Below are 6000 nucleotides of genomic sequence, written 5' to 3' on the forward strand. Positions count from 1 at the left end.
GAAACTTTTATACCTCCCTCATACATGTAGTATGACTGTGTAGCCCTTTAAAGGACGTTTATACCTTGAAAGCACTGCCCCAAGAAATCACATTTTGAAGTTGTTTCTGGAAAAGTATTGGCTATGACTACTGGATCCGCAGCCTCACCCTGTATTTCCTACCTAGCAGCAGCCTCCCTTGGCTGATTGACAGGTAATTTCCTCCGGTATATGGCCACTGACCTGTCAATCAGCCAGAGGATGGTGTTTCTAGGAAGGAAACATAGCGTGAGGCTAAGAAACTAGAAGTGCATAGCCCATCCCCAATGCATTTCCAGACCAAACTTAAAAATGTGATTTCTCACTGCTGGAGCAGTATACATTCAAAATGGCTTATATATAGCGGGTGACCCCAGCGAAAACCGCCATAGATCCCTTATTCTTAGTGTTGCACCACCTAGGTGAAAGGAATATGTGAGTGTACAAGTGCTCCATACTTGACCAATGATATCAATATTACATCATTATAAGGTTTGCATTTTAATCGATCATTTTCTGATGAACATAGATTTGAATACCCACTTGAGGAAATGCCCTGGAAGAATACATCAATTTCTGTACCTATAGTAAAACCATTGTTCTAGCTTTTGCGTTTTCTAATCTGATTTACATCCTCCCTAAGAAGAAGTTTGTAGAAAGCAATGTTAAACAATAGGAAACATTGAAACATATGGAAATGTGCTAGGGCTTGGAATTAATGGTGCTATATATGTGAGTAAAATAAATAAAAAGTAATAATAACTTCTTTCTTCTGATCAACATATTTTATTCTTTATTGTAAATGCTCTGGAAAGAATTGTGAATAGATGCATCAAGACATTTTTCCAAGATTTATAAAGTAACTAGCTGAAGAGCCCGGTGTTGCCTGGGCATAGTAACCAACTGTGGTTAGTTATAACAAATTATAATGATTATATTGCACATAAAAACATTTTGCATCATATATTCAACACTACAGATTTGCAACACAAATTAACTAAACGATTACCCAAGTATTGATAGTATTTTATTTTCAACTCATTCAAGAGCCTTTTGATAAACATGTGTATCTGTGTATCTAACCCTATCCTGTGTGATAATGTCTGCTGAGCTGTGTACCTAATCCTCTCCTGTGTGATACTTTCTGCTGAGCTGTGTATCAATTCCTATCGTGTGTTACTGACTGCTCAGCTGTGTATCTAATCCTATCCTGTGTGATACTGTGTGCTGAGCCGTGTATCTAATCCTATCCTGTGTGATATTGACTGCTGAGCTGTGTATCTAATCCTATCCTGTGTGATACTGACTGCTGAGCCATGTGTCTAATCCTCTCCTGTGTGATACTGACTGCTGAGCTGTGTATCTAATCCTATCCTGTGTGATACTGACTGCTGAGCTATGTATCTAATCCTATCCTGCGTGATACTGGGTTCCCCCTGCAGTCTGTGTCAGAGTGTGGTCTGTGTTGGCACGGAAATAAATTGTGTTATTTCCAGCTTTACAGAAGGATGATAACACCATAGAAATAATAAGAATGATAGGCAAAATTGTTTGGTGAATTGGAATGCGCGGGGTTAAAATTTCACCTCACAACATAGCCTATGACGCTTTCGGAGTCCAGACGTGTGACTGTGCAAAATTTTGTGGCTGTAGCTGCGACGGTGCAGATGCCAATCCCGGACATACATACATACATACACACACACACACACTTTTTCCCCATTATGTACATAGGGGCAAAATGTTTGGTGAATTGGAACGCACGGGGTTAAAATTTCACCTCACAACATAGCCTATGACGCTCTCGAGGTCCAGCCGTGTGACTGTGCAAAATTTTGTAGCTGTAGCTGCGACGGTGCAGATGCCAATCCCGGACATACACACATACATACGCACACACATTGAGCTTTATATAGTAGATTGGCTGTGACTTTCTAGAAATGAGGGGGCTCCTGAGTTCAGCAAATTGCTAATGTTGGATTGAGAATCTCAGCGTCGGGGGTCATAAATCCTCTTGCTGTTCCCCGAACTGAGTAGATTCCTCTTTTATATAATAGCTTAGAGCTTTTGTTGGTGGTGATGTACTGTATCCGTGTGGCAGTGGAGAGGTTAATTTGTTCATCTACTCCTCTGTGTATTCGACCCCTTCAATGAGCGTCTACTTTTTCATATATTTACAAAGTCTCCATTGCTAATTTAATGAGTGAGTCACTTTATAGGCTTTTAATTATGTTGCTATAATTAACATTATGATTATTACCCAACAGATATTCCAATCTATAAATAAATGCACTGAATTTGCATTAGGGGCGGTAAGGTGAGTCAGTAGGACGGGGAAGATTCACCTCACATTTGTATCTTAGGTCACTATATAAAGGGAACCAGAATTCAGAAGGCAATCATTTAGTTTCAGAACTCCCAGGGGGCAAAGAAGAGGTTCAGCTATTAACCCTTAATCTCATGTATGCATCAGAGGACACTAAGTGTGGTGGGTTGTGCTCAGTGATCCATAGCTGTTCTGCCACCTCAAATCTGTTACAGCAATTCTGAAAATATCGGTAGTAAAAATATAAATTTCTAGCTTCAGCGCACTGTACTCTCAGGTTTCATTATTACAATCTGTTTTATTAACTATTAGCTTTGTATATAATGTATATTTTTTAAATTAATTTTTCAGGGTGCAGCTGTAACAAGGTGGCCCGGGGTGGTAGTCCCAGCCGAGTCAACTAAGCCACAGTCAGTGTACACCCACTATCTTGCACAAAAATAGACAGGACAGACGCAGTCCCAGGCACAGCTTCAGTCCAACATGGAAATGTGGCGCCCCTGAGGCTCAGTCGCCACAGAGGTACTGCACCTTCTCCTAAGGTGTAGTGCCCCACCATCCAGGTAAGGTGGGAACTCCTTTCCACACTCCAACACCCGCACCCCACACACACAGGGTAGTTCTGCACAGCCACAAGCAGCTCTGTACTTAGAGAGTAGCAGAACACCTTTGGTGGTTCCCTGCTTGGAACACTGGACGTGCTGGGAGGTGGGTGGAGTTAGAATACATAAAAGACTGGGAAGGTTAAGAATTACAGGTCAGTCTGCGGGGGCAGTCTGCGAGTGCAGTCCCCTAGGAAAGTAGGAGAAGGAAGCCACTCGGAGAGGAGTGGGGATCCCTGGAAGAAGGGATGGAGGAAGGAGTGCTGCAGCTGCCTCAGTGACCTGAGCCAGCTGGCACGGGAAAGGAGAGAAAGGAGAAAGACGTAGAACTGTAACCTAAGCATCCATAAGAAAGAGAGTCAAGTACAGAACGAAGGAGTAGAGAACAGAGAGGAGAAATGGGTTGGAAGAGGAACCCTGCCTATAGGTTCTCAGCGCAAGGCCGGGGCCCGGTCCCCGAGGTTGTATGGACACTTATGGTTCTGCAGCAGACACCGGTGGAGTAGTTGGCTGTAAATGCACTACTCCCATCTAAGACTTGGGGCACAACAGCATCTGTATAGAGAGCCGGGACTCAGGAGAAGGGAGTCCCCAAAGCAGGCTACAGCTGTCTGCCATACGAGTAGAGAACATAGGAAAATCTGTAAGGAGGAACTCCAGCGTAACTTAGTGCTAGGAGATCTTCACACTTAAAGGCGCAATAGAGGAGACGTTCAGAAAGGTACATGTTGGCGGAGTGTTGGAGAGGAGCCTTCCATCTTGCCTGGGGGTTGATTGAGTCCCTGACCCGGAGGACACAGCACGGAGGCAGGCACCTGTGTGCCCTACTGACTGTGAGTAAAGCGTTGGAACTACAGACCCTGGTGTCCTCCATTCATTATCGCGCCTACACCCTCAGTACTACTACATCTGGGTATCAGCTCCTACACCGCCTGTGCCTCTCCTCATCCATTAGATCTACACTGCCCTGGGGCTACAGCTCCACCTGTGGGGAGCTTCACCATCTTGGCTGCAGCACACCACCAGCCACAGAGGATCTGCATGCAGCATCGGCCTAACATCCCACTTGCCGAATGCCACGGGTGGCGTCACGAACTATTACACTACAAACCGCAACCGCCATTGATTTGGACGCCCAGGGCCACGGACCGGGTCACTGCTGCTGTGACACATCCCGCTGATACCGGCCCGGTACCGAGAACCCCATGGCCCTGGGAGGGTGACCCAGAAATAGTTTAATGAAAGGGATGAATAAAGTGCAACATTAACTTACTGCTCTCTCCCTAATGATGTCCATGGCCATACCCACAGCAGCCACGGCGGCCGAAAGAGGAGGTAGTCCATATGCCGGAATCTGGACGCTTGAAGTCCCTTTGGCGGGGCACCTACATAGTCCTGGTGCCCGTTTCTCTGCCAAAAGCTCTGGGGCAGCACCCTTTCCCCTCCTGGGGTCTGGCAAGGCTCCCAGCCGCAGCTGAGCATGTGCCCTTGGCAAACATGCCAGGGCTCTGAAATCTCAACAGGATCTCTCGTCCCTCTTGAGCTGTTAGCCCAACCTCCAGGGTTAACTCCTTCTGTCCCTAGCTCTAATATGTACCAGGCAAAAACAGCATAGCACATACAGTACATTTTACAGTACACGTTAATAACTGCACAAAACATTTATTTTACAAATAAAAAACACATGACACATGGTTATCATACAGAAAGGGTCGCATAAGTCACGTGTAAGGGAGGGGCAAATGAGAGTCCCCGCTCCTCCTTACACTCTCCCCTCCTTTAAACATGGTCGTCCTCAACCGTTAGGGCTAAAAAAACACACACAACCCGTTAAGAGCTTCCAGTGTATAAAAACACAAGAACATTTCGCAGTCCATACACAGTGGCTCGGTGGTCATTTAACACAGGTGGATCCCATTCTGACCCAGTATCTTTCACCTCCCTCCTTTCAGTGGACCACGCACCTTTAAACGGTAGCGAGCTGCATTCTAACATGGGGCTAGTCCAGAGATAGAGATGGGGGTTCAGTCCAGGGGTAACATAGTTCAGTTTTGTGTGCAACCGGCACCAAACATAACTTAGAGAAGGCCATTTCAATCCACACATGGCCTCTGATTTGTATAATGGGTCGCATGCGGACCCTGCACCACTATATAGTATAGGTGTGGGACGAGGACCTGCTAGAGGAGGAGTCCCCACTGTTCCTCTGGCTCTGCATCCCCTCCAGCAGTGGCCCCACAGCTCCCAGAGCCTCCAGTTCTGTTGGCACATTTGTGGCTGCCTCACTGCGTCCAGGCGCTGCTCTTTCCTGTACCACTGCGGGAACTGTGGCTGCAGCAACCAGCCGTTCTTTCCACTGAGCCTCCTGCGGTGGGCTTGCCTCTCAATCAGAGGCCATCTGTACAGCCACTGCATATGGCCCTCGGGACCCCTGTTCCTTGACAAATGCAACATGGTCCCCAATCTGCAGAGGACCATTGAAAGTCAGGGACCCAGTATTCAGATAGGCTTTCATTCCAGTCTGCAGCTTCTGAATGAACCCGTATCCACGGGTTCGGTCGAGATGCTGTACCACACCAGTGGTCATCCGGCTAGCTGCAGCTCTTCCGCCAGGGCGCTGTAACTCCTGGTCGATGCGGCGCTCCCGCTGCTTCTTTTCCCATATGACTCTTCGGATCCATTGGGCCTGTGCAGCTGTGGGCACCCGGGGCTCCTCCAGATACGTGCCACGGAGGTCAGCTGGAGCAGATGCGGCCTGTGGGAAAGCATGTGCCCTCGCCGCCGGGGATGACGACGGAGTTGGAAGACGGGACGCCTCTGGTGATGACGGTGGGGCCACAGGAAGCAGGGGGGCAGAGGATGAGGTAATGGGATGGCCAGGCAAGGACTCTTTACTCACCGCAGTGCCCGGTGACAGTCTTCAAGCGCAGCTGCCAGTGCTAGTGACCACAACCGCCATGATCCCCCGCAGAGCCACCTCCAGGGTATTCCAGACTTCTTCCGATTGCCATCAGGGTATCGCCAATTCCTGGTGCTCCTCGGGTTGTTGGTTCG

This window comes from Dendrobates tinctorius, unplaced genomic scaffold, assembly GCF_039654945.1.
Source record: "Dendrobates tinctorius isolate UK_male_01 unplaced genomic scaffold, ASM3965494v1 ptg000107l, whole genome shotgun sequence".
Taxonomy (NCBI): Eukaryota; Metazoa; Chordata; class Amphibia; order Anura; family Dendrobatidae; genus Dendrobates; species Dendrobates tinctorius.